Consider the following 25,428-nt stretch of genomic DNA (forward strand, 5'->3'; position numbering starts at 1 on the left):
TGGACCCAATGGTGTCCGCCTACAGAGAGCTCACTGTCCTGTTTTTAAATTTGGCTGATAAAAGATACGTTTTCTTAGTGCTTACTCTGTATTTCTTGGTGCCCTTAATTTTATTGTTAATCTTAACAGTTTTATTCAATAATTGTTTATCAAAATGCGTTACAGTGAACACTGAACATATATGGTTAGTGTTCGAAATTTTAATATTTACAGAGTCTACTCAAAGGGGAAAGTTGGGCGCGCCGTCAAGGCTTGTTCTGGTTTCCGTAGCATATTACGATAGTCCACCTCAGGTTTCCCTTCAGTATGTTGACAGGTTTTCTAAGAGCACAACACAACGACCCTGACTGGCGTTCCGTACACTGACCTCTTAATTACAGATATAATTCAATACCATTTGTACGAATTAAAAAACAACAATAACAATTATTCAAATAATAAACTTCTTTGTAATATTGCGGACTTTTAGTTCTAGTTCCTTTCTTGATTTGAGGAATATTTGCCTCATCTTGTCTGAGAAAAGTGAAATATGAGTTTTTGGCTCTAACCCAACGTTAAGAACTTTTAGATAATCATACTGGCGGTAGTACCCTAAGGAAAACTTAACTAGGAACTCGAATGGCCACGAGCCAGAAACTCCACTTAATGGATTAACAGTCCATCGCATTCGCTCATTTAGTGAAGTTTGCATACTTATGATATAATTTTCTCAATTCGATGTTAGTACCATCCTGTAAATGGTGCAGTAGGTAAAGTTGAAATGCTTGTTCAAATCTAAAACAGATATTGTTGAGATACCATAGTGGAGTACTGTTTTCATACTGTTCAATGAGTTGCTTGGATTTTCTTTCATCCACAAAATATGGCCGATACTTATAAAATAAAATCTTCACACAAGCAAAGTCTGCGAATGAGTTCTTTTGCCACATTTTCATTAAGTAAAAAAGGCCTTTTTGTACCCAAAACAAGTTCATCTTTTGGGCCTTTGGATGCAGAAACCTTACGTACCTGCTATATGTCGTAAAGAAAAAAGATCCTATCTTTTGTTTTTTCAGACACACTTTCAGGTCATTTAAAGCAACAGATACCATTGTCGTTATCGAAAGACAGCGCTTGCGATTTAAGAGTTCCAGTTGTCGCAACAACTCCGTATAAAGGTTTGCTGTTGACGCGGGAGAACCAACCTCCATGCTTGTCTTGTTCATGCTGCTCAGCTGGCAGTGCATTGAACTATTCTGCCAATACCCATACGAAGATAAGAGTCCAAGGAAAAAGACCCGAACGTCAGGCCTCAGATTTAACTTAAAGTCCTTGGGAATCCAGCCATAAAACCTGTTATAGACGGCGTTGAATTCAGCACCTCTGCTTGGATACTGCATCTGACCTCCCTGACTTTCAATGAACTGCACAACCTCTTCCCATGGATTATGAATATCGCTATCAATGTGGAAGCTGAACACCTTTGCCAAGTACATTGGAGTAATTCCGTCTCTGTTAGGGCAATCGACGTCTAATTTATGAAGATTGTTATCTTTGAATATCTGCTTTATAAATTTCACTAAGCCTCGAGAGGCTGCCAGATGGTATAAGGTCAGTTCGGGTTTGCTGGAGTCACACACAATTTGGAAGCCACGTGTTTTCATCTTAAGGCGAAGGAGTTCAATGGCTACATCAGAAGCATTATCCTTTGATAACTTCACGTCACTTTCTTCAAGAGTTTGCCATATATTACCTCCCGCATGAAGTATGGCCAGAGTCAGGGCGTCATGTCCCTGTGGACTCGGTAAAGATATATCTGCACCGTGTTTAATGAGGCTACGAATAGCCACTATGTTAGCTCCTTGGGCAGCTCTGTGTAAGGGTGTAAATCCTTCAGCATCTAAGCAAGAATCAATGACTTTGTGTTTTAATCGATGGTTTTCAATAGCCGTAATGATAGAACTCTCCAGTGACAAGCATTTTTGATTGTCATATTTTCTTTGCTGAAAGAAATTTAGAGCTTCTAGGCTCGGAGGGCGATAGCACAATAAATGAAACACAGACAAATTGAACGGCTTTCCACACTTGATAGTGACTGAAGCATTGAAGTGTTGAAGGACAACATCCAACAAATACCCACCATTGTGAAGGTAAGCTACAAGCGGTGTTCTTCCAAGATTATCTTTACAAAGGTAAGGCTGGCCCCCTTTAACAACAGAAGTTGAGCGATGTAGGGTTTGTTATTTGTAACAGCGTGGTGTAACAAGCTTTGTCTGGTACGCGTACATTTCTTAAATGAAGCACCGTAGGTGAGAAGAAGGTAAACAACCATTTCATGATCACTAAGAGCTCCCCGCAGCCCATCTAAAGACGTTCCTAAAAAAAACGTTGATTCTTTTCTCCTGTGCTCAGGCACGATAGTTCCATTTACAACTGCAACCTCCAGTGGCGTCTTTCCAAACTTATCAGATATTTCCAGGTTCGCTTCTTGCTGTAAAAGGACGTTGACGGCATCCGCCAAACCATTGCCAGCTGCAATATGCAACGTTGTTCGACTGTGAGTATCAACTGCATCGATTGAAGAACCTCTTCTGATTAAATGAATCAATGTATCTAACCATCGGTAATGATCTGTGTTTTTTACGTGGTTTTCTTTTGTAAAAAACTCAGCAAGGTGGCCTGTGCGGTCAATTGTTACAAGCTGAATTTGCTGATCAGAACTGGTCGCATTGAAAATAATTTTTCGGTTAAGTTGGCTTGAAGTTATGTTCAGAACTGCATAATGTAATGCCGTGAGACCACTGTCATCAACTGCACTTAGGTTTGATCCATAATAAAGTAATTCGTCAATGACCTCAACTGCACCGCATGCTGCAGCGCTGTGAAGGGGCGTCGACCCGTTAAATGTTTTGCCATTGATGTCAGAACCGAGTTCAGAAAGGAGATATACCATTACCCAGTGATTATGACAAGCGGCCACATGGAGTGGTGTGGCGCCAAAGCAGTCCCGTGCTCCAACCCATGCTTTACTTTTCACAAGATCGATTGCCATCTTCCAGTACCCATAGCGCGCAGCCAGGTGAAGAGGAGTATATCCACAGTGACAGATATCTTGGTGGTATTCCACAGATTCTTCAAGACTGAGAGTTAAAGATGCCCTTGTTATATGTTGTCCTCCTTGCACATCTTGCCAATCAGACTCCTCTTGACTAAGCGGAAAATATTTCTTCGCTTCATCTTGTCCCTGCACATCTTGCCAGTGATCACAACCTGAATGTATCTTTGTTTGATCTTCCATAAGCAGTAGTTTCACCATTTCTTTATTATTTTTTCGAACAGCTTCGTGCAAGGGAGTCCTTCCTGTATAATCACGACATGCCAACGCCCACTTGTCTCTAGAGACTAGTTCCATGACTACCGCTTTGTGGCCTGACGAGGTTGCTGCGTGGAGCGCTGATTCACAAAAAATTAGATGTCTGTCATCGAATAGCTCGCCAACGACATTGAAATCGGTGGAGATGTTTTCAAGCTCAAAACATGACTCAAATCATGATTAAGCGCTTGGAAATTTATTGTACCACCGACTTGACAGTGTTTCTTTAATGCGGAATTTTATAGTTGATACCACAGCTTTGCTCTGTAAACGGTGTTTCTTTGTCTTCAGCCAGTAGAAAGAGCCATCACATCTCATGCAATTGTCCTTGACACCGATTCGCAAAAGGTATTTTACCACTTCTAACCTATTGTTTGCTGCTGCATGATGAAGAGCAGTTTGGTCTGCAACTGCACCAGCTTCGTACAATGCTTTGACAACCCGAAAGTGTCCATTCTCAGCGGCTACCTGTAGCGCCGTCAAATTAACATCATTAACCGTGGAAATAAAAGCACCATTGTCAAGAAGGAAAGTTACAACTGCCAAGTGGCCTCCGTGAGCTGCAGCGTGAAGCATTGTAGCTCCCGAAAATTTTGACTTTGATTCAAGGACGGGACTGGACAAATCATCCTCATGGTGAAAATCACCCGATGTACCTTCGTCTTTCGACTTGTAACCAGACGTTAGTGACTTTGTTTTGCGATTTACCTTGGCTCCTCTTCTAACCATTAAAGCCAGATTGTCTACAAGCCCATGCTCGGCCGCCAAAAATGCAGGTGTTATTCCACGATTATCGGTGCAATCAATACAGCTAAAATGGCGCAACAAAAGCTCTAGCACATCTGTGCTGTTTATCGTAGCAGCGAGGTGCAATAACGTCCTATTACTTTCAGGATCGGATGAATTGACAACTTGAGAAGGAAACCTGAGAAATTCTTTAACATATGCCTCCCTCCACCCGCCATAAGCAATGTGCTGCGCCAAAGTAAGAATAAATCTTGACAGCGCGGACTTTCCTCCGTCAGCTATTAACCTAAAGTAGAAATCACAAAACACTTCGTGCCCCTTCTTTTTGCTGACGTAAAATGGGCCATTCATATTTCTGTCACTTGTCAGCCACCGGTTAAAGATAAGTGATACAGTGTAACTGTGTCATTTTCCCCATATCTTAGAAAGTGTCCAAGCTCTTTCATTCTATCTTTGAAGTCATAGTCTTCTTCGAGATTTGTTTCTTTCATTCTGAGAACCTCGAAAATTTCTTTTTGTGTCAGTGGCCTGAAACGTTGAGACAAGTAATTCTAACACCCGCCGAACAGGTTTAAACTGTTCCCGTCGATCGTACAATCTTTGGAAGTAACTATGGTATAATTCTCCTAACGTTTCAGGCAGTGCATAGGGATCGCCCCTTGCGACTCTTGAGGCTTCCCAGTGATGAAGCATTTCCTTGACAAAGAGAAAATTCCCCTGACTTTTGCTCAACAGAGCAGAAATCAACCTTGCGGTGTTTTCTATGCTATTGCCTCCAAACCAATCCTTTACTCGCTGAAGCAAAGGACCATCTTGTTGATAAAATTTTGTTGACAGAAACAGTTCGATGTCCTCGATGTTTCGAGAGTCATCAGGATCAATAACTAGTTTTGTTATGCTATCTGAAGTTAAGACAACGCTTGATTCGTTACGAGAAGTCATCACAAGCTTTAGCCACGACGGAAACCGGGGAAGCTTGTTATTGAGCAGATAAACGATACTATGGCTTGTTTCACTTTGGGTTAGGCATTCATCGAGGGCATCAATGACAACATACCAATCCTCTTTAGGTACATTCGTCAGGCTTCTTAAGGGCAACAATATTGCCTGTTCAAAACATCCTACAGGATCTTGAATGGTGACACAATCAGTGTTAAGCGAACGCTGAATGTAGGAACTGTTAGAGACAATGTAACCATACTCAGGCAGTTTTCGAGCTATCATCTCTGCTAAATTACGGACAAACTTGCCTGCAATTTGTGTATTTTTATCAGCGTGTTTACACAGATGGTATCCCAATACATGGTCATGAATGGTACGACTTGATGTCCGGGAACAGACCAACTGAGCTGACAGGGCAGACTTTCCAGCTCCTGGATCACCGATAATCAAGACACCAGAGGCCCCCAGGGCGGGATCAAAGGCATTCTCTATCTCTTCATATAGCCATCGACGACCGATAAAGTTTTCTCGAGCTATAGTCAAGTAGTCTGTCAAGTTAAACTCCTTGCTGTCAAATGGAACGCTGATATCTTCCGCAGGACATCCTGTTAAAAATCGATTTCGTTCAGTAAAATAATTTGGTTTAGCACGGAAATATTAAAACAACTGTAGTAAGTCCAGTAACTTTCGACCACTGAACAAGATTGCCGGGAAAATCTTTTTATACCCTAAATAAATTATTTCTAAAAATTAAAATTGCGTCTAGTTCTTCATTTTCCCACATCATAACTATTAATAGCATGATCTTCAATTTTATTTTCATTTTTCCTGTGCAAGAATTTTTTTGAGGGTAATTTTGGGTAACGCTGACGGGATTATTTTGAGAATATATGTGACAAGTTGTTACTCGTATCATGCTTATCGGCCACTTTGGTCCACCCAAAACCTCTGTAGTATAAAGGAAACCGTAACTCACCATCCCTGTATGATTTGTGATCCAGAAGGCCAACGAGACAACAAAGGAACAAAAACATGAGGAACGTGCCAACTGATTTTCGTCTTATACCTCGAGCACTTTTGACCAGGTAACTCACAACGTACACTGTACGATTGATGATAAGACGTGGTACAGAAATTGAAGCTTTTTGCTTTTTCTCCACATTATCTAGGGCTTTTTGAAGATTTCGCAGTTGTCCATCCACTCGACTACGTTGTTTTTTGTTTCTTTTGGATTCCCTTTTCAACGACTTCAGCTCATTTTGAATCGCTTCTTTGAAATGAGATAAAAGTTCTGCTTTGAAAATGTGCACATCCGACGTACACTTCAGGGCTAAAATCTCTCGCAAGGCTTCCTGGGCGTCTACATCCCAAACCAAGGCTGGATCTTGGAGAAATTTCTCAATTGTTTCAAAGGCACCTTTCTTCTCTGCTTCAGACAACTCCAACTTTGGCACATGTGCCCATTTTGTGTTTCGAGTATCACGAACATCTTTGATTAGTAGTCGCTGAACGGTAAAGTGGTTGCACCAGAACATCAAGTTGAGAATAGCAGAGACCTCCATGTCTTCGACGCTCTGTATTACCGTATGACCACCTATATCGGGGAGAAAAAGCTTAGCTATTTCCCAGGGACCAACATTTGGGTCCATCCATTTGGTGGGATCACTTTGCTTCCAGTTTGGCTTGTTTCCATAGTGATAAACCTGAAGGATATTTGCCCACTGACAGGTGCTCATATCATGGTACTGGTTTGGTTTTCTTCTTGGAACATAGACACAAGTACAGGGTCCAGCAGAAGTGGTTGCTGCCTTTATAATGTTATAAAAAGCCTCTGTTTCTTTTTTAACAAACGGGCGAAGACCTTGGCAAAGAACTGTTGTTAACGCACGACCAAGGGAAAGCCAGTTTCCTTCTTCTGATGACGTCAGTTGTACAAACGCTTGGGAGGAACTTGCTGACGTCATGGCTGTGTGAGGAAAGCACTCAGTCAGTGAATGAAGAGTAGGAGACGTAATACCCGTACTCTCTACGAAGGTGTACGCTTTAGGAAATCAATGAAATGTTTTCATTGCTGTTTTAGAAAAGCGGGCATTGCTGTGTTCCGTTTCCCTTTATAGCTTCTGTAAAATTCTACAGATTTCTCGTTTTCCCTCTTTTTTACTGACCTCTCCAATGTATTCAAATCGCTTTCAAGGAATAAATTAAAGCAGAATTCGAGTTTGGGTATTCTACAGCTTAAAAACACTTACGTACTATGGTCACAGACTTCATATTTGTGACCTCTAAAGGACACCTCTATGGAGATGTCTATAATACGGCCACTTTTACCAGCCCTTTCGTTGTCCCTATTAGAGAGGTTCGACTGTATATTAAATAAACAAAGCACCAATTAAGCGCAAAAGATGTACGCATAACAATTTACCTACCACTGAAAGTCTGTAAAAAAGATCCGTTTTTGGGGTACTACTGAAGAATCATTTAAACGATTCTTCTCTAAATATGCAAATTTCCAATGGAAAAGAATAGCGAAGCGCGCGAGGTCTAAATATAGGAGGCAAAGAATATAACCCCCACGAGGCCGAGAAAACATCAGCGTGTTGTTTTAGAAAGTGTTTAGGAAAATCGTCCGCCATTTCGGTTTGTTTGTCTGAGTACGAGTCTTGTCTGAGTCGTGACCTCACTCGCGCGCTTCGCTATTGTTTTCCCCTCAATATTAAGACACCGTCTGGTAAATTAAAGGATTTTTTTGGTGAACAACACACAATCTGTTCTTCTTTCATCAGTTAGTGACTACACTTGAAATAGAACTGACGCTGAAGTGTTAGGTGGATCCCTTCAGTCACTTGAGATGATAAACCAGCTCTCAAAAATTGCAGCGGTACGTGCTTCAAATTGCAAATCAGTATTCGGGAAAAACCCCCTGGCGTTTCGATACGTTTCGCTTGCGTGACAATTCACTTTGCATTTTGAGTCTTTACAAATAACTAACTACTCTTTTTTGCAATTAATTCAAACTGTATGCCGGTATTTTATTAACACTGCGGTTGTCATTTTAAAATTTCAATTAAAGAAAGAACTTTCGGTATATGAAAGCACTCTCGACTTAGCTCGTTATGTAGATACCAATTTGTGTTTATAAAAGTATCCAAATTTATAGTTGGGAGGCCAATTAAACACAGACTAGACTACTGTTTAATAGCTTCTAGTGGTATTAATTGGGAAGTAACAACCTCGATAAGCAGAGAATCAGTTAGGGGCCTCGGCTAATTAATAATTATAGAGGCTTTTCTAATAGACTATAATGCAGGATAGGGCATTTGTGCACCAGACGAGCGTTTAGGGCTCTGCGCTCGTAAACACAGTCATTTCGCTGCCGAATTTGCTGCAAAGGATAATTTCAACTAATGCAAAACAGTCTACAGTTCAAAAGCATACCTTAAGGTTGGAAATCCTACTCTGTTTTGGCTAAGATCAATACTGTCTCCACCGTAATGCCACTTTAATAACATATCGACCTATTACAATGAAACTTGCATGCACGTCTTGCAAAAGGCGGAAGTGATATGTAAATACGTCTGGTGACAAAAAGGGGCCTGGGAACGATATCTTTCAATGGGACTAACCACCCATAGAGGTCAGCGGTGTTTCGCTTAAATTTCAAGGTATCACTTGGAATATAACCGTCATGATGATTTTCCATGAAATTTAATTGTGATTAATCACATTAACAAATCGAACACATTTTCATAGTCGTTACATAGAATAACGTCATAAACTGTTCAAATTTGTTTTGTTTAATAATAACACCGAAAATTACCGGCTAATCAGAGGGGAAATCAGTACGAAATCGTGCGCGCCGATGAGGCGGACGAGTTAATCGAAATTTTGCCGCAAACGTCCCAGCTACTCACTATCCGTTTTCCTTTTTTTCCAAAAATCGCGACAAATTTCTCAAGTTTTCCAACATTTGCCTTGCGTTGTTACAGATTACGTCATTTTCAAGGTCTACCATCTCGTCGGCTCTCGAACGATGAGCACGCAAGAATTATCCAACTCTGTAAATCGAGCCTGCGTTCCCTCAAGGAGAATGTAAACCGACCTAGCGACACACCACAAGACAAATCGCCCCTTGGCGTCGCAGGCTTACAGCTGAAAGATTACAGACACGCAACAGAAACAAAACATCTTAAACAATTTTACATAATCGGTAACCTGACAGTAGCACATGAACGATCATGGTGAGATTGGTCATTTGACCAGTTTGATGTTTTTAAGATGAACAGAGACAAAGTTATGGACCTTGAAACATGGTTCAAACTCCATACAAACGTCAGATTATGTACTTGTGTAGCCTGCGTGGCAGGCGTAAAAAGGGGAGGGAAAGGGAGAGGAAAAAGAAGGGGAAGAGGGAACGCCTGCCGTAAGGACCCGGTGTTTTGCATAACGCCCACCAATTTTCCCTCCCTTTCTCGCCCCACTCCCCCTCCTTTTTTCCCTCTCTCTCTCTTCCCAACTCCCCCTCCCTCCCCTTTCGACGCCTGCTACGCAGGCTAGGCAAAGTAAATTGTCATACAAACGTACCGAAACGCCAGGGGAGTTTTCCCGAATACTGATTTGCAATTTGAAGCACGTTTCGCTACAATTTTTGAGAACTGGTTAATCACCTCAAGTGACTGAAAGAATCCACATGACACTTCAGCGTCGGTTGTATTTCCAGTGTAGTCCCTAAGTGTTGAAAGAAGAACAGATTGTATGCTGTTCTTCTATTAATTTCTTTAGTCTACCAGACCGTGTCCTGATTTTGGAAAAGCAAACAATTATTTCTGATCGGAAATTTGCATACTGAAAAAGATTTGAATTTTAGTTTATTTATACCCGAATACTTGGTCGTTTATACACACTTCCAGTAGAAAGTAAATTGCAATCCGTGCATCATTTTATAAGTCTTGTAAGACTCAAACTCAGCATCCAGTAGAAGCGGAAAAGATTACCTGGCAGCATGGAGGGATATGAATAAGTGAAGTAAGAGCTCCACAGAACAGGAAGTCAAAGATGCTATAAGTTGAGGCAATTCGTTGTCATAACGTATGGCAGAGCAACTGCAAAATTTTGAAAACTTGTCCGCTTCAAGCGCGCGCCATTTCGCACTGACTTTCCCTCTAGCCGGTAAATGTTCGTTGTTATTATAAAACAAAAACAAATCCGCTACATTTTTCCATGGTCTACACTCTTCTTCTTCTCGAAATAGATTTTCGGTTTTAGATCGCGGAGAGGGAGGGGGTACTTTTTTCTGGGTTGGGGAAGCTAATTATCGTTAGCTCCCTGGCTCGACATAGGCTGGCTCTGTTTGTTGAAATCTGGGCTAAGAAATGTTTTTGCCTTTTGCCATACAGATAGCCTTGGAATCAATTTGGTTCACTTTATAAGGTCCAGCAACAAACAGGTCAAGCGGTGTAATTCTAACCATGCGTGGTCGGTCCTCTGCGTATAAAATTTAAGCCAAACACCGCTGACCTTCATGGGATTGAAAGATATCGGTCCCAAGCCCCTTGTCACCAGACTTATTTACATATCACTTCCGCTTTTTGCAAGAGGTGCAAGTTTCATTTTGATAACTTGATATTCCTGAAGCGTCATTTACGGTGGAGACAGTATTGATCTTAGCCGATCCAGAGTAGGATTTCCAACCTTAAGGTATGCTTTTGAACTGTAGACTGTCTTGCATTAGTTGAGATTACCCTTTGCAGCAATTTCAGCAGCGCAATAACCAAGTTGCGAGCGGAGCTAAACGCTCATTTGATGTATAAGTGGCCTATCAACCCGCGTTACCTGAGAAGCCTCTATAAGTATCAATTTACCGATTTTCTACTTATCAAGGTTATTACGTCCCAATTTATACATTAGACCATTACTATTAAACAGTTGTTGGGCCTCCCAGCTAAAAATTTGGATACTTGATAAACACAAGTTGGTATCAACATTACGAGCAAAATCAAAGGTGCTTTCATCCGAGTTTCATATACCGAAAGTTATTTCTTGACTTGAATTTTTAAAATAACAACCGCAGTGTTATAGTTAGATATCGGCATTCAGTTTGAATAATGAATTATTTTTCATAATACGAGCAGCTGTTGCAAGAAAAGTAGTAAAATTATTTCTTAAGTCTCTAAACTTAAGGCAAAATGAATTGTCATGCAAATGTAGCGAAACTTCTGGGGGGTTTTTCCCGAATACTGATTTGCAATTTGAAGCACGTTTCGCTGCAATTTTTGAGAGCTGGTTAATCATCTCAAGTGAATGGAAGGATCAACATAACACTTCAGCATCGGTTTTATTTCCAGTGTAGTCCTTAACTAAAGAAAAAAGAACAGTTTATAAAATTTTCACCTATTTAATAACTTCTTGAATTTGCCAGACCGTGTCCTGATTTTGGAAAAGCAAACAATTATTTTTATTTGGAAATTTGCATACTGGAAAAGATATGAATTTTACTTAGTTATAAACCGATCGTTTATACAGACTTCCAGTAGTACGTTAATTGTAATGCGTGCATCTTTTTTCGCCTGGGCTTCTCAAAAGTCCCGAAAACTTTTCGGCGCTCTTTTCCGCTCCCGAAAAGCGTTCCTCAAAGCGCCCAATTTTCTCCCGATATTTTTGGGGGATTTGTGACGCACGCAGCACCGCGAGCTTAATTGGTTCAAAAACAACAATTAACAGAATTAACATAGTTGCACTGAGTTGGTTTCGTCACGTACTCCCGTACACATGCAAAGTTTTATCTCCAGCAATTTGCACAGTTCCAGTAACGTTTATTTTTAACACTGATTCAACACCATGGGCTACTTACGAAGCACGCGCTAATAGGCTTTCGTAATCTTGTTTTTGAGCAACGGATTCCAGTACTTTCGAGCTCTTTTCTTTGATGGGTCAGTAATACAAATCGTTATGCTGCTACAACAATGGACAAGTTGTCGTTATTTTCATGACTTCACTGGTAACCATAGCAACAGTGTAACCTGTTAAAACACCCTTTATTTACTATTAAGTGCCTATAACTTGAAAACGGGCTTGGAGTTCCTCATTTTTTATTTTTGAGTAATGATCAGCGCGTTAAATATCCTCGGAGCAGTTTCCCGAGCTGTGTAATGAACAATGGCTTTGCATCAGATCTTTTTTAAATCAAACGTGGGGTGCGACAAGGTGACCCTTTGTCGCCTTACCTTTTTATTATCGCGCTTGAAGTTCTTAATATTGCAATACGTCAAAACAAAGAAATCGAAGGTATTAAAGTGGGCAATGAAGAAGTAAAACTAACTGTTTTCGCCGATGATCTTACTACTTTCGTAAAAAACACGAGATCCTTCTTTTCATTAAAGGAAGTTATAAATAAATTTGGATTTGTTTCTGGGTTGAAACTAAACAAAGAGAAAACGGAGGCATATTGGCTTGGCAGCCTACATAACTACCCTGAAGATCTAGACCTTGGAACAGACAAGGTCAACAAGCCAATAAAGATTTTAGGTATATATTTCACCTACGACTGGCAAAGATTCCAAGAACTCAATTTTGAAAAAATTATTAATTCCATAAAAAAATCTTTGACTACATGGCAATGGAGAAATTTAACTTTACTTGGAAGAATTCAAATCATCAAGACCTTCGCAATTCCAAAGTTTATGTTCCGAGCCTCTCAAATTCCCCTTACAAAAGAAATTATCAAAGAGATAAACTCCGTTCTTTTTAAGTTTGTATGGAAATCTGGAAGAGATAAAATAAAGCGCAAAACTCTGATCGGTGACTTTAAAAATGAGGGATTGCGAATGCCCCATATAGAGACGCTCATTAAAACACAAAGAATTATGTGCATGAAAAAATATTCGGAGAACTATAACAGCACCTGGAAGGTGTTCCTAGATAATTACCTTTCCGATTTTGGAGGCTCCTTCTTGCTGAATTGCAATTACGATGTGAAATATCTTCCAAAGTCATTTCCAAAATTCTATAGAGAATGTCTGAATGAGTGGGCAAATTACAAGGAAAAGCTCATTTCCACTCCTGCGAACGTGTTAGATGAATTCATTTGGAACAACAAGTTTATTTGTATAGACGGAAAACCGCTGTTTAGAAATAAAATACAGTTGAATCCCGATAACTCGAACCCTCAATAACTCGAACCTCCCGCTAACTCGAACCTTTTGCGATTCCCCTTCAAGTCATTTTCTTACTAATTTTACCCTCGATAACTCGAACTCCCGATAATTCGAACCGTTTTTGATGTCCCTTGAAGGTTCGAGTTATCGGGATTCAACTGTAGTCAAGAAAGGTATAATCAAATTACGTGATTTGTTAGATGACACAGGTAAACTTAAAACTTGGAACGCATTACAGAACAAAAACATAACAATGGCTGAACACTTCCTTCTTATGAGTATTTTTGACACTATTCCGTTGGAATGGAAAGCTATTTTAAAACAACAATTACAAATAATTCGCGCCGACACGAACGATTCTAAAGACGTCGTTTTCCCGACCACTTCGAAGGTGCTACATTGGGATCTTGTGAACTGAAGATAGAGGCTGTTCCGACATCAAAACGTAAATACGAAGAATTGTTTCCAACAACTGATTTGCCATGGCAAGATATTTATAACCTTCCTAGGAGCGTAACTGTCTATTCCAAAACTAGAGAATTCCAGTATAAGTTATTACACAGAATTGTGTTCACTAATAAAGCCCTTTATAAAATGGGTCTAGTTTCTTCCTTCTCGTGCACGTTTTGTGGTGAATCTGAGGAATCCCTTGAGCATTTATTCATTCACTGTGAAATTACATCTGGCTTTTGGATTTCAGTAAAGGAATGGCTTCAAAACTACCTTACTGACGTTAATAATTTAAATGCCTTTAATATAACATTTGGGTTTTTTAGAAAAGATCTTCCTTTACTAAATCATATCATCATCTTATGTAAGCAAGTAATTTTTCAATGTCGAAACCTCAATATAAAGCCATCTCTTTCATTATTGAAAGCCAGGATAAAAATAACTTACGATTTAGAACTTGCCATAGCTAAACAAAACAAAAAGCTAAAAAATCATAACGAAAAATGGAAAGAGCTCCTCCCTGTTTTTCAACAGTAATTAAGAAATGTAGAGTTAATATTTTATAATTTTTTTGACGGAACTTATAACTAGACACTTCTTGTATTTTTCGCATTTTCGTGTGTGTGTAATTTTTTTTCCCCTTTTTCTTCTTTGTTTTTCTATAGACTAAGTGTAAGTAGTGTTAGTTTTCTTCTTCTTCTGCTCAACAATTATAATTGTATTTTAGTAATGTAAGTAACCGTCCCGTAAGTAGTGTAAGTAATCTTTTTGTAAGTAGTCTTTTTTTTCTGTAAGTGATGTAAGTGCCTGTATCAATTGATTTGTAAATAAGCTTTTTCTTTTTTTGTGTGTTGCAAATAAAAAAAAAAAAAATAAAAAAAAGGTTTAAGTGCCACATAAAGTTTTTGAAAAATTAAGGATGCACTGAAACTTCTCTAAAGAAATCTAATTTTTCCTTAGTTGAAATGGCAACCTCAGGCACATCAACGTCAGCATCAGGAACTGCTGTGCAACTTTCTAAGCCAGAGTACAGAAACTGGCTTGCACTCGGCCAAGCCTTAACCACCGTGCTTTGTCAAGGTCTTCGTCCGTTCATTACACGAGAGATGGAGATCTTCTATAGGAATGTATCAACACGAATTGCTGGTCGGCCATGCACGTGTGTCCATGTCCGGGGAAGAAGACCAAACGAGTACCACGACATGAGTACGTGTGCATGGGCTAACAACCTACAGGGTAATCACAATCGACACAAACCAAACTGGAAACAAAGTGATGCTACCAAATGGGTGGATCCAATCTTAGGTCCTTGGGAAATAGCTAAACTCTTCCTTCCTGATTTGGGAGGACATGCTGATATAAAGAGTGCGGATGACATGGACATCACTGGTATCTTGAACCTGATGTACTGGTGTAACCAGTTTACCATTCCTCAGCCCTTGATCAAGGAAGTCCGTGAAACACGTAACAACAAGTGGGTGCATGTGCCAAAGCTTGAGTTAACCAATGCTGACAAGACAGATGCCTTTGACGCCATTGAAAACTTGCTAAAGGCTCCTCAGCTAGCTCCAGATCCAGACGCACGAAAAGCCCTTATAGAAATTGTGAACCTTAAAAATGTTTCTGACTTGCATAGTCTTGAGGCCCAAGTCTTAGCCGACTTCAAGGAAGTGTTCAACAGAGAGATGCAGCAGTCTGAAAGAACCCAAAAGGAAGTAGAACAACTGAAACAGCTAGTGCGGCTTTTGGAGAAGAGATTGGAGGCCCTGGAGCAAAGAAACTGGCTCTTTGCGATCCAGGTCCTCCAAACGTTAACCAACTTGCAAGGAAACCTCGTTAGAAGTGTTAAAGGTGTCAGTAAACGAATGTTAGTCTTGTGGGTGATGATGTCCCTGTTTTGTAGCTTCTTTGTCATACTGGATGATGACACAGGTGCCAGAGATGGTAAGTTGAAACAACCTGTCCGGCTATCCTGGGGTTTATTTTTGTTATAATTTAGGTTGGAATACTGGGATAATAAATATCTCTAGTAAGAAAACAAGATTAACTTGTTAATTGAAGTGCACTAGGGAACAACATAGCTGGGGCTTAACAGTGTACAACCAGTCTCTACTTTGACATTGAGTCTCATTTATTTCTGATTTCAACTCACAATCTATCTGCTCCCTTTCTACACCTAATCAACATTGAACAATTATTTTGTCACTATATACTTCTGTATTTGCAGTATTTATCACATACAATCTCAAAATATTCCTGTAGCGTTATCCAAGAATATCCTAAAAAAATCCTGCACAGGAAAAGTGAAAAAAATTGAAGATAATATGCGATTATGGGACAAATTAAGAACTAGACACATTTTTTTACTTTTAGAATCCGTTTTACCTGAGTTATAATAAGTATTTTTCCGCAATCTTGTTCAGTAGTCGAGAGTTTCCGGCTTTAAGTAATCCGAAATGGTGTTAGTACTTCTGTGCTAAAATAATATATTTTATCGAAGGAAATTGTGTTTTTGTAACAGGATGTCCTGCAGAAGATATCAGCGTACCGTTTGACAGCAAAGAGTTTAACTTGACAGACTACTTAACAATAGCTCGAGAAAACTTTATCGGTCGTCGATGGCTGTATGAAGAGATAGAGAATGCCTTTGACCCCGCCCGGAGGGTCTCTGGTGTCTTGATTGTCGGGGATCCGGGAGCTGGAAAGTCTGCCCTGTCAGCTCAGTTGGTCTGTTCCCGGACATCAAGTCGTACAATTCATGACCATGTATTGGGATACCATCTGTGTAAACACGCTGATAAAAATACACAAATTGCAGGCAAGTTTGTCCGTAATTTAGCAGAGATGATAGCTCGAAGACTGCCCGAGTATGGTTACATTGTCTCTAACAGTTCCTACATTCAGCGTTCGCTAAACACTGATTGTGTCACCATTCAAGATCCTGTAGGATGTTTTGAACAGGCAATATTGTTGCCCTTAAGAAGCCTGACGAATGTACCTAAAGAGGATTGGTATGTTGTCATTGATGCCCTCGATGAATGCCTCACTCAAAGTGAAACAAGCCACAGTATCGTGTATCTGCTCAATAACAAGCTTCCCCGGTTTCCGTCGTGGCTTAAGCTTGTGATGACCTCTCGTAACGAATCAAGCGTTGTCTTAACTTCAGATAGCATAACAAAACTGGTTATTGATCCTGATGACTCCCGAAACATCGAGGACATCGAACTGTTTCTGTCAACAAAGTTTTATCAACAAGATGGTCCTTTGCTTCAGCGAGTGAAAGGTATTGGTTTGGAGGCAATAGCATAGAAAACACCGCAAGGTTGATTTCTGTTCTGTTGAGCAAAAGTCAGGGGAATTTTCTCTTTGTCAAAGAAATGCTTCATCACTGGGAAACCTCAAGAGTCGCAAGGAGCAATCCCTATGGACTGCCTGAAACTTTAGGAGAATTATACCATAGTTACTTCCAAAGATTGTACGATCGACGGGAACAGTTTAAACCTGTTCGACGCGTGTTAGAATTACTGGTGTCAACGTTTCAGCCACTGACACAAAAAGAAATTTTCGAGGTTCTTAAAATGAAAGAAACAAATCTTGAAGAAGAGTATGACTTTAAAGATAGAATGAAAGAGCTTGGACACTTTCTGAGATACGGAGAAAATGACACAGTAACACTGTATCACTTGTCTTTAACCGAGTGGCTGACAAGTGACAGCAATAGAAATGGCCCGTTTTACGTCAGCAAAAAGAAGGGACACGAAGTGTTTTGTGATTTCTACTTCAGGTTAATAGCTGACGGAGATAAGACCGCGCTGTCAAGATACATCCTATCTTTGGCGCAGCACATTGCTTATGGCGGATGGAGGGAGACATATGTTAAAGAATTTCTCAGGTTTCCTTCTCAAGTTGTCAACTCATCCGATCCTGAAAGTAATAGGACATTATTGCACCTTGCTGCTACGATAAACAGCACCGATGTGCTAGAGCTTTTGTTGCGCCATTTTAGCTGTATTGATTGCACCGATAATCGTGGAATAACACCTGCATTTTTGGCGGCCGAGCATGGGCTCGTAGACAACCTGGCTTTAATGGTGAGAAGAGGAGCCAAGGTTAATCGAAAAACAAAGTCACTAACCTCCGGTTTCAAGTCGAAAAAAAGACGAAGATTTCCCCAATCAGGACGATTTGTCCAGTCCCATCCTTGAATCAAAGTCAAAATTTTCGGGAGCTACAATGCTTCACGCTGCAGCTCATGGAAGCCATTTGGAAGTTGTTACTTTCCTTCTTGACAATGGTGCTTTCATTTCCACTGTTAACGATGTTAATTTGACGGCACTACAGATTGCCGCTGAGAATGGACACTTTCGGGTTGTTAAAGCTTTGTACGAAGCTGGTGCTGTTGCAGATCAAACCGCTCTTCATCATGCAGCAGCAAACAATAGATTAGAAGTGGTAAAATACCTTTCGCAAATAGGTGTCAAGGATAATTGCATGAGATGTGATGGCTCTTTCTACTGGCTAACATCAAAGAAACACCGTTTACAGAGCAAAGTTTTGGTAACAACTGTTAAAGTCCCCATAAAGGAGCACTGTCGAGCCAGTGGTAAAACAAAGGTCGAAGCGATAAAGTACGCCGAGTCATGTTTTGAGCGCGAAAACATCTCCACCGATTACAATGTAGTTGGCGAGCTATTCGACGACAGACATCTAATTTTCTGTGAAACAGCACTCCACGCAGCAACCTCGTCAGGCCACAAAGCGGTAGTCATGGAACTAGTCTCTAGAGACAAATGGGCGTTGGCATGTCGTGATTATACAGGAAGAACTCCCTTGCACGAAGCTGTTCGACAAAATAATACAGAAATGGTGAAACTACTGCTTATGGAAGATCAAACAAAGATACATTCAGGTTGTGATCACTGGCAAGATGTGCACAGAAAAGATGAAACGAGGACACATCTGCCGCTTAGTCACGAGGAGTCTCATTGGCAAGATGTGCAGGGAGGACAACATATAACAAGGGCATCTTTAACTCTCAGTCTTGAAGAATCTGTGGAATACCACCAAGATATCTGTCACTGTGGATACACTCCTCTTCATTTGGCTGCGCGCTATGGGTACTGGGAAATGGCAATTGATCTTGTGAAAAGTAAAGCAAGGGTTGGAGCACGGGACTGCTTTGGTGCCACACCACTCCATGTGGCCGCTTGTCATAATCACTGGGAAATGGTATATCTCCTTTCTGAACTCGGTTCTGACATCAATGGCAAAACATTTAACGGGTCGACGCCCCTTCACAGCGCTGCAGCATGCGGTGCTGTTGAGGTAATTGATCATTTACTTTACCATGGAACAAACCTAAGTGCAGTTGATGACAGTGGTCTCACGGCATTACATTATGCAATTCTAAACATAACTTCAAGCCAACTTAACCGAAAAATTATTTTCAATGCGACCAGTTCTGATCAGCAAATTCAGCTTGTAACAATTGACCGCACAGGCCACCTTGCTGAGTTTTTTACAAAAGAAAGCCAGGTAAAAAATACAGATCATTATCGATGGTTAGATACATTGATCCATTTAATCAGAAGAGGTTCTGCAATCGATGCAGTTGACACGCATGGTCGAACAGCGTTGCATATTGCAGCTGGCAATGGTTTGGCGGATGCCGTTAACGTTCTTTTACAGAAAAAAGCGAAACTTGAAATATCTGATAAGTTTGGAAAGACGCCACTGGAGGTTGCAGTTTTAAATGGAACTATCGTGCCTGAGCACAGGAGAAAACAGTCAACGTTTATTTTAGGAAAGTCGTTAGATGGGCTGCGGAGAGCTCTAAGGGATCAAGAAATGGTTGTTTACCTTCTGCTCACCTACGGTGCTTCAATTAAGAAATGTATGCGTACCAGACAGAGCTTGTTACACCACGCTGTTACAAATAACCAACCATACATCGCTCAACTTCTGTTGTTAAAGGGAGCCAGTCTTACCTGTAAAGATGATCACGGAAGGACACCACTTGTAGCTTACCTTCACAATGGCGGGTATTTATTGGATGTAGTCTTTCAACACTTTAATGCTTCAGTCACTATCAAGTGTGGAAAGCCGTTTAATTTGTCTGTATTTCATTTGTTGTGCTATCGCCCTCCGAGCCTGGAAGCTTTTAATTTCTTTCAGCGAAGAAAATGTAACGATCAGAAATGCTTGTTATTGAAGAGTTCTATCACTACAGCTATTGAAAACCATCGATTAAAACACAAAGTCATTGACTCTTGCTTAGATGCTGAGGGATTTACACCCTTACATAGAGCTGCCCAAGGGGCTAACATAGTGGCTATTCGTAGCCTCATCGAACACGGTGCAGATATATCTTTACCGAGTCCACAGGGACATGACGCCCTGACTCTGGCCATACTTCATGCGGCGGGTAATATATGGCAAACTCTAAAAGGAAATGACGGAAAGTTAGCAAAGGATAATGCTTCTGATGTAGCCATTGAACTTCTTCGCCTTAAGATGAAAACACGTGGCTTCCACATTATATGTGACCCCAGCAAAGCCGAACTGACTCTGTACCATTTGGCAGCCTCTCGAGGCCTGGTAAAATTTATAAAACAGATATTCAAAGACAAGAATCTTCACAAATTGGATGTCAATTGCCCAAACAGAGACGGAATTACTCCAATGTACTTGGCAAAGATATTCAGCTTCCAGCTTGAGAGCGATAATCATAATCCTTGGGCAGAGGTTGTACGGTTCATTGAAGGTCGGGGGAGGTCAGATGCAGTATCCAAGCAGAGGTGCTGAATACAACGCCGTCTATAACAGGTTGTATGGTTGGATACCCGAGGACTTTAGGTTAAACCTAAGGCCCGACATTCGTGGTTTTGTCGTTGGACTTTTATCTACTTATGGGTATTGGCAGACGAATACAATGCACTGCCATATGAGCAGCATAAATAAGGCAGACATGGGGATTGGCTCTCCCTTGTCAACAAAGAACCTTTTTACGGAGTTGATGCGACAACTGCAACTTCTAAATGGTCGACGCTGTCTTTCCATAATGGTATCTTATGCTTTAGAGGACCTTAAACTATGTCAGAACAAATTAGGTAAAGCATCTTTTTTGCTTGAAAGATATGGCAGATACACACGGTTTCTGCCTCCAAAGGCTCGAAAGGTGAACTTGGGCAGGGTACAAGAAAGCCTTTTTTACTTAATGAGAATGTGGCATGAGAAAGCGTTCGGAGAGTTTGCTTGTTTGAAGATGTTCTTTGATACGTATCGGCCATATTTTGTGGATGAAAGGAAATCCAAGCTACTCATTGCACAGTATGAAGGCAGCACTCCACTGTGGTATCTTAACATAATCTGTTTTACATTTGAACATGCATTTAAATTACATGTACATCGCTATCAGCTGGATGTTACTTACGCTGAATTCACAGCATTCTATTATAAGTATCCAAACTTTATAAATGAGCGAATGGGATGGAATGTTAGTCCATTAAGTGGATTTTCTAATCCTTGGCCATTAGTTGTCCTAGTGAAGTTTTCCTTAGGGTTCTACCGTCAATATGATTATTTAAAAGTTCTTAACATTGGATTGGAGCCAAAAACTCATATTTCACTTTTCTCAGACAAGATGAGGCAAATATCCCTCAAAGCAAGAGAGGAACTAGAGCGAAAAGCCCGCAATAATACAAACATAATAGTGTAACAGGGGCTTTTGGGGAGATTTAGCTCAATGACCGAGCTGGAGGTGCCCTGCTACCTTCCGGGATCTTTTATATCAAGTGGACCAAAACATCGTCAAGGAACATGGTGTTTAATGAAACTCACTCGCTTACAGGCAGAACTCAAAGTTACTACAAAAAGGGCAATTGTCATAAACGAGTTGTAGCCAATAGTGTTTCGACAACTCAGTTTGACTTACGTAAGATAAAAACAAATAGGGAAAATTCTGAGGAAATTACTTTTCACGCCCTTTAAACCTAGAGTTCATTTCTTATTCGAAGGCTTTGTTCTAAGAGCAGGTGCAAAACACCTATACAACTAGTTTTACGATAACAGAAGATTGTGTTGTTTCAAAATCTACCTTTTTACCGAAAAATTTTCCGTAACAATAGCTAAACAAGTTAATTTATGAATTTTACATTTAATATTGAATATTTGCATTATCATGACTGTTGTTTTTTAGGGGGGGGGGCTTACAGTTAACAATTGCCGGTTCATGCTTTAGCGTGCTCCATCGAGTTATGGAGCACGCGGGAAGTTTGGAGAGCACGAAAGAAGCGTAAGAGTTGCCTGAGGCGATAGCCGAGGGCAACTCTAGCTTCTTGAGTGCTCTCCAAACTTCCCAAGTGCTCCATTTACCTACTAGAAGATGGTTTTCCATGTTCTATAAGAAAATAATGCACACTTGAGGTCTATAAAAGCTGCTAGTGGATGCCCGAGCCGTCAGGCGAGGGCATTCAGCTGCTTTTCTAGACCTCAAAAGTGCATTATTTTCTTATAGGACATAGGAAAACCATCTTCTAGTGGGTTTAGAATATAGCATTAAAAAGAGCACAGAACTTACAAGACTCGCGGCCGCTCACGGCATTTACAAACACACGCAACATTGGTTAAAGTGAAAGTTTAGTTTATTCTTTTCTTTGGCGGCTTCTTTATAAATAAACCAAGATACCATTTCATTCATATTTCCTATTTATATAGTCCTTTCTCCAACTACCAAAAGATTCTCACAAAGCCGACAAATCTAGTTGAAATATTTACGCATTCAAGTTTGGTTAAGCCTACTTCAATTTCATTCAAATGAAAAAATTTCATGCGTTCGTTTCGCAGCAAGTTTTTCAAATTCGCCTCTTATTTCGATTTAAAAAGAACAAAAGTGGAGTGTTCTGTCTTCAGATTGTGGCTAAAAAACGTTTCTTACCTCAAAGCGTTTCGAGAGTCCGGCTTGTTTTGCTAAATAATTTCCAATCAATTTCAGGCAGTTCACGGCAAAATAGTGGCGTACACAACTCCAAAGAAAAACAACAAATTTCAACGATTCTTTCTTCATCTGTCGCTTCCTCTGGCACTGTCTTAGTTCCATTTAAGCAGGTAAAACGTTTCTGATAAAAACTTGCTGCTTTAAAGCATCATTTAAACAACAAAACAAGAGAATAGAGGCGAAGTCGACGAAGTCGTTCAGCGAAATTCGACAAACAATTCGCACATCCGGGGTACCGGGCTTCTATAGTTTTCAGCTATGTTCTATTAAAAATAATGCCCGCTAGAATTCCATCGCGCGTATACAGCGGCTATATTCTAAAACTCGATGGAGCACAGCTAAAAGCATGAACCAATTGTTTTATAACATTGCCGGTGGAATTGTGCATCAAAACCGGCCGCGGGAAAAAAACTGTGTTTATTGTGTGCAGTGCGAGAACATAAACTTAGCGGTCGAGCAATGAATTACACATGTACAAGTTTACACGATTGGAGCAGTTTGTGACAAATGGCTGATAAATTGACTAAGTTTATACGGTGGCAGAGCGAAGGAAAAAAAATGACGAAAACAGCAAATACTGCTGTTGATTCTGAGGTTAGTTTTTCGCTGAATTAAAATTAAAATGTTTACTCCCGAGTGGAAGAAACTTAAAACAAAACAACCTCGAACAGCCGAACAGATTCCAAGGGTTGAAAGAGTCAAAGAATTCGGTTCCATGCTTAGTTTTAAGTATTTTTGTGGACCGATTTTATTTGTAATTGATGTAAATAAACATTTTTTTTTTGAAAACGGTTGTTGAATGAAGCGCCCGAGTTCATGAAGTAAATTTTTCCCGAGCGGCAAAATCACAACAGAGCCGTAGACGCTTTGGTGTAATGCTTAAAACGCGAAAACTTTCGTCAGGCAGCTAGTTTTTAGTGCCATCGAGCTGTTGTCATTCATGGTTGGCCCATTCTTCCACGTTAGGGCCGTGAAAAAAATGATTTTCGTCTTTCGAGACTCGCACGTTAGTTGTTGTTGTTTGAATGAAGAAAAGCACACGAACAACTTTGACGGCAAAATCGAATTTATTTTCTCTTTCGCTCTCCGTCTCATAATAAGAAACAGCTTACCTTGTAGCTCGTATCCTTGGAAAATTACTGAAAGGATTCACTTTTCATATTCCGAAGATAATATGACATCGCTTTCGCAAAACACAGCGTATGAGCTTTACTCAGTGAGATTTTCACTCGTCGATTACGTCATCAGCGTGCTCCATCGGGATTTTGAGCACGCTTACGTATACTGAATTTGATTGCGCGGCTCTGCTAGCTATGTTATAATCAAATTTGGTTCACATAAAACTTTTTTGGTATTTGTATTTTAAGGCAAACTTTGATTCCCCTACAACACTCCCCTATATTAAAATGTAAGTTACAATAAAGAAAAAAAAAACAGGTGGGAAGAAAACTGTTCTTGAAATGTTACTGCAAGTACCTGGTTAATTATTAACACCATTAATGAGTTTTTTATTGATATTTTTGCACAGAAAGAAAGGTGAAACCTTACTGTATCAATCTGCAGGCAGCAAAATGTCATAAAATTAACTGCCTTGAACTGAAAGAGGTTATATCCAAATCGGGTACATGGCTTGTTCACAAAAGTGACTGTAAGCCCCCCTTTATTCGTACAAATGGTGTTGAATTATTTGTGTAACTAAGAGGTACGGAACGTGTGAGGAGAGAAATTACGATGATTCAGTTTAATTTTATTTAAACGCTTTCGCTGATAAAAATATCGAAAAAAAATCCAACATAGAAGTTATTGTTTTAGTTTTGAAATAGCCAGGGTCATTGTGTTGTGCTCTTAGAAAACCTGACAACATCCCGGGGGAGAGAGATCTGAGGTGGGCTATCGTATCATGCTACGGAAACCAGACTTAGCCCCGGCGGCGAGCTCCACTTTGGCTCTTGCGTAGACTCTGTAAATATTAAAATTTCGAACACTAACCATATATGTTCAGTGTTTACTGTAACGCATTTTGATGAACAATTATTGAATAAGGCTGTTAAGATTTGCAATAAAATGAGTATAAGGGCACTAAGAAATACACAGAAAGCGCTAAGAAAACTTATCTTTTATCAGCCAAATTTGAAAACAGGACAGTGAACTCTCTGTAGGCGACCATGCCCACCCTAAAGAGGACCCTTCGGTACAGTTGTGTCCACTTTGAGAGAGAGTTGGCTGTACACCTGGCACTAGAAAACTAAATACGCCTTTTGGTCTGAAAATTATGCTTTCTACCTTAATCTCTAGTTTCACTTAGTTCGTAATCTTATATAGATTTTCGACCTGGTAATCGTTACAAAAAACATCCCACTATTTCATGACCAGTTTTTAAACTATATTTAAGGTCACAGTAAGCGAAACAAAAGTGATTAGTTGCTAAAGAAATTGCTGTGCTGCGTTGGCGACTTGGAAAAATAGATTAAAGGAGAAGTTCACTCCAGAATGGCCATTTATTTTCTTTACGCCAATAAAAAGTTTACACAAAGATATGTTATTCACCAAAATCTCAGCCTCCAACGTTCGCTATAACCCTACGAAATCTTTCCCAAAACTCGACAACTGAACGCCGCCATCTTGGAGCTGGTAATGTATGCATGACGTCAAAGAGCTGGCGGGGAAATTTAAATCCTCGAAACTCCTTGTTTCTTCGTAGTGGCTTTTGTTTGTCAAAATGCCTGTTTGTGCAGCTCCATTTTGCTCAAACAGAGCTCCAAAAAATTCAAAAAACAAGGAGTTTTGACAAT

At 40.1% G+C, this 25,428-nt stretch overlaps 2 pseudogenes across 2 annotated transcripts; one reads left to right on the forward strand and one right to left on the reverse strand.

The window, feature by feature from the left end:
• Positions 1 to 93: 93 nt before the first annotated feature.
• On the reverse strand, positions 94 to 8,574 carry LOC144666022 (uncharacterized; annotated as a pseudogene). The gene is made up of 3 exons (XR_013573104.1): positions 8,477 to 8,574; positions 6,018 to 7,007; positions 94 to 5,646 (listed from the first exon to the last, which is right to left on the reverse strand). The product of XR_013573104.1 is annotated as an uncharacterized LOC144666022 (transcript).
• Positions 8,575 to 10,624: 2,050 nt separating this feature from the next.
• On the forward strand, positions 10,625 to 21,837 carry LOC144666114 (uncharacterized; annotated as a pseudogene). Its single transcript, XR_013573122.1, has 3 exons — positions 10,625 to 10,735; positions 14,602 to 15,585; positions 16,163 to 21,837. The product of XR_013573122.1 is annotated as an uncharacterized LOC144666114 (transcript).
• The last annotated feature ends 3,591 nt before the right edge of the window (positions 21,838 to 25,428 follow it).

The sequence above is a fragment of the Oculina patagonica genome, chromosome 1, assembly GCF_052425735.1.
Source record: "Oculina patagonica isolate OP01 chromosome 1, crgOcupat, whole genome shotgun sequence".
Classification (NCBI taxonomy): Eukaryota; Metazoa; Cnidaria; class Anthozoa; order Scleractinia; family Oculinidae; genus Oculina; species Oculina patagonica.